Consider the following 5,000-nt stretch of genomic DNA (forward strand, 5'->3'; position numbering starts at 1 on the left):
GGTCATACGTCACTGCATACGTCACTAAGAAGCTGGTCTGCTATTGGTCGGCATCACGGCGTCACTAAGATGATGACATGCTATTGGCCGAAATCCCTCCCACAATACCTGTGAGAGCAGCTGCCTCTCTCTCTCTCTCTTTGTTAATTGGGCGCTCAGTTCAGAATCTCGTATGTGTTTCGTAAAGACTTGATCTCGTGTGAGTGCTTCCGATATCGTATTTTTTGTGCATTTTAGTGCTTAATTCCAACTTTAATTCCTTACTCATGGGTCCCAAGATTGCTAGTGATGTTAAAGGGATAAGTAAGAAGATGACTACCATGGAAACGAAGCTGGGGATAATACAGAAATACGAAGAAGGCATGCACATTGTTACCCTTCTAATACACATGGCCGTAATCAGTCGGCGATTGTTATAATCAACAAAAACAAGGAAGCCATTAAAGCAAGTAAGTTTTCTAAAGGCATGACCGTCCTTGCCAATGGAAGAACCTCAATCAACGACGAGATGGAGAGACTTATTCTGCTATGGATTAAAGAGAAGGAAATCACTGGTGATACACTCACGCAATCGGTAATTTCGCACAAGGCGAGTGCCATCTTTGCCAATCTCGTGGAAGCCCAGAGAGATGGCGGAGACGAAGGAACATCGCAGCAAGCCCTCTAAGAGTTAAAGTCTTCTCATGGTTAGTTTGATCGTTTTTGGAAGAGGACTGATATTCACTCAGTCATCCAGAGAAGGCTCCATTCCTCAGCAAGTGTTTAACTATGATGAAACTCGCCTTTTCTGGAAGAAAATGCCCAGCCGTACATATATCACCGCTGAAGAAAAGAAACTACCTGGCCATAAACCGATGAAGGACAGACTTACCCTCGCATTTTGTGCAAATGCCAGTGGGGACTTAAAAATTAAGCCTCTACTGATATACCACTCAGAGAATCCTCGTGCATTCAAGGCACAAAATATCATGAAGGATAGGCTCTCGGTATTTTGCAGGTCTAATGTCAAGACCTGGGTCACGAGGACCATATTTATTGAGTGGGTAAGCGTCTGCTTCGGTCCTGCTGTCAAGAACATTTTAGAAGAGAACAATCTTCCTCTCAAATGTCTCCAGGTACTGGACAATGCACCCGCTCACCCTCCTGGCCTAGAGGACATCATTTATCCTGACTTCTCCTTCATCAAGGTTTTCTTTGCCCCGAATGTTTAGGAGGAATGCTTTCGGACTGCGTCGGATCACAAGGAAAGGGGCCGTGTAAGGGGGCGTTAGTGGTGGCTTGCTGGTGTCGTTGCGCAGGAAGACGTGCGTTGCAGAATGCAAGTCCGTTGGTATGTGATGCTTCGCTGGGGGCTTGTAAGTCTGGCGGCACGGAGTAAATTTTCCCACGATGTGACGTATGCGCTGGAGATCGTCGGAGGAGGTTGTAGAAGGAAAAAATTCGGCAGGGACGACCAACGGGTCGCCATACACCATTTAAGCTGCCGAGACGTCGAGGACGTCTTTAGGAGTGGTCCTTAGTCCCAGGAGGACCCAGGGAAGCTGAGTAAACCAGTTGCAATCCTTGCAGCGGGACATCAAAGCTGCTTTGAGGGTGCGATGAAAACGTTCAACCATTCCATTGGCAGCGGGGTTGTAGGCAGTTTTCTGATGTAGGGTGATGCCCAGGAGATTCGCTAATGACGTCCACAATTGAGAGGTGAAAGTGGTTCCCCTGTCAGAAGTAATATGCTCAGGGATACCGAATCTTGAAATCCATCCAGAGAGTAAGGCTGATATACATGAGGCGGACGTTGCATTTTCCATGGGAATGGCTTCAGGCCAACAAGTGGAGCGGTCGATGACGGTAAACAGGTAACGATGTTCTTGTGATGTGGGTAGGGGGCCTAAAACGTCGACGTGAAGTGTGCGAAACGACGCTGAGGTTGAGGAAAGGTGCCCACTCCTGAATCCGTGTGTCGATGTACTTTGGAAGTTTGGCAAGAAGTACAGGTGCGGACCCAGTCCTTAGCATCCTTAGAAATGCCGTGCCAAATGAACTTTGCCTTCAGCAGCTGTGCATTAGAACGGCACGAGGGATGTGAAAGGCCGTGAATGAAATCAAATACTTGGAATCGAACACTAGCCCCTTCTAATGAAAGGCTTGGTCGCTTCCAACCATGCCAACAGAAGCTGGTTAGAAGCAACCAGGGTTTCAATTAGAAGGAGCTAAGGTTCAATCCCAAGTATCAGGTAGATTTTTATTTTTATTTGATCACGATATTGTGTTGAAATTTATCAATATATATATATATATATATATATATATATATATATATATATATATATATATATATATATATATATATATATATATATATATATATATATATATATATATATATATATATATATATATATATATATATGTATATATATATATGAATATATATATATATATATTTCTACCTCATACTTGGAATCGAACACTAGCCTCTTCTAATGAAAGGCTTGGTCGCTGCCAACCATGCCAACAGAGGCTGGTTAGAAGCGACCCGGATTTTCATTAGAAGGTGCTAAGGTTCAATCCCAAGTATCTGGTAGAAATTTATTTTTATTTGAGCACGATATCATGTTGAAATTTATCAATCAATCAATATATATATATATATATATATATATATATATATATATATATATATATATATATATATATATATATATATATATATATATATATATATATATATATATATATATATATATATATATATATATATATATATATTTCTACCTCATACTTGGAATCGAACACTAGCCCCTTCTAATGAAAGGCCTGGTCGCTTCCAGCCATGCCAACAGAGGCTGGTTAGAAGCGACCTTGATTTTCATTACAAGGTGCTAAGGTTCAATCCCAAGTTTCAGGTAGAGTTTTATTTTTATTTGAGCACGATATTGTGTTGAAATTTATATATATATATATGTATATATATATATATATATATATATATATATATATATATATATATATATATATATATATATACATATATATATATATATATATATATATATATATATATATATATATATATATATATATATATATATATATATATGTATATATATATATATATATATATATATATATATATATATATATATATATATATATACGATATTATGTTGAAATTTATCAATATATATATATATATATATATATATATATATATATATATATATATATATATATATATATATATATATATATATATATATATATATATATATATATACACAGTAGTCCCCCAGGGGTATGGCGTCCCCAGCTTACATTTTTTTTCACGTTACGGTATGGAATACGATGTTTGTTTGTCCCCTTGTTACGACATTTCCCCCACCATACGGCATTTGAATTCCAAAATTCAAACTTGGCATTTTTCACACCTACGACTTTGGTAGTCACTCGCCTACCACCATGCTCATACGTCACTGCATACGTCACTAAGAAGCTGGTCTGCTATTGGTCGGCATCACGGCGTCATTAAGATGACGATATTCTATTGGTCGAAATCCCTCCCACAATGCCTGAGAGAGCTGCTGCCTCTCTCTCTCTCTTTGTTAATTGAGCGCTCAGTTCAGAATCTCGTGTGCATTTTGTAAAGACTTGATCTCGTTTGAATGCTTGCGATATCATATTTTTTGTGCATTTTAGTTCTTAGTTCCAACTTTAATTCCTTACTCATGGGTCCCAAGATTGCTAGTGATGTTAAAGGGATAAGTAAGAAGATGACTTCTAAGGAAAACGAAGCTGGGGATAATCAAGAAATACGAAGAAGGCATGCACAATATTACCCTTGCTAATACATATGGCCGTAATCAGTCGACGATTGATACAATCATCAAAAACAAGGAAGCCATTAAAGCAAGTAAGTTTTCTAAAGGCATGACTGTCCTTGCCAGTGTAAGGACCTCAATCAACGACGAGATGGAGAGATTTATTCTGCAATGGATAAAAGAGAAGACAATCACTGGTGATACACTCACGCAATCGGTAATTTCGCACAAGGCAAGCGCCATCTTCGCCTATCTCATGTAAGCTCAGAGAGTTGGCGGAGACGAAGGAACATCGCAGCAAGCCCTCTTAGAGTTCAAGTCTTCTTTTGGGTAGTTTGATCGTTTTATGAAGAGGACTGATATTCACTCAGTCATCCAGAGAAGGCTCCATTGGTCAGCAAGTGTTTAACTATGATGAAACTCGCCTTTTCTGGAAGAAAATGCCCAGCCGTACATATATCACCGATGAAGAAAAGAAACAACCTGGCCATAAAGTGATGAAGGACAGACTTACCCTCACATTTTGTGCAAATGCCAGTGGGGACTTAAAAATTAAGCCTCTACTGATATACCAGTCAGAGAATCCTCGTGCATTCAAGGCACAAAATATCACTAAGGATAGGCTCTCTGTATTTTGGAGGTCTAATGGCAAGGCCTGGGTCACGAGGACCATATTTATTGAGCATGTAAGCGTCTGCTTCGGTCCTGCTGTCAAGAACATTTTAGAAGAGAACAATCTTCCTCTCAAATGTCTCCAGGTACTGGACAATGCACCCGCTCACCCTCCTGGCCTAGAGGACATCATTCATCCTGACTTCTCCTTCATCAAGGTTTTCTGTCTGCCGCCGAACACCACCCCTCTCCTCCAGCCTATGGACCAGCAAGTGATTGCCAACTTTAAGAAGCTTTACACGAAGCATCTGTTCAAAAGCGGCTTCGAAGTGACCGAAAGCACTCAACTCACCCTCCGTGAATTTTGGAAGGGGCATTTTGACATCGTTCAATGCCTGAAGATGATCGACAAAGCTTGGAATGACGTTTCACAGCGCACCTTGAACTCCTCATGGAAGAAACTGTGGCCAGCTGTTGTGGCAGAACGCGTCTTCGAAGGTTTCGAACCCTCAACCGAAGACGAGGCCGTTGATGATCCTGCCCCTGAGAGTGATGTTGAGGATATAATTTCAA

The sequence above is a fragment of the Palaemon carinicauda genome, chromosome 5 (genome assembly GCF_036898095.1).
Source record: "Palaemon carinicauda isolate YSFRI2023 chromosome 5, ASM3689809v2, whole genome shotgun sequence".
Taxonomy (NCBI): Eukaryota; Metazoa; Arthropoda; class Malacostraca; order Decapoda; family Palaemonidae; genus Palaemon; species Palaemon carinicauda.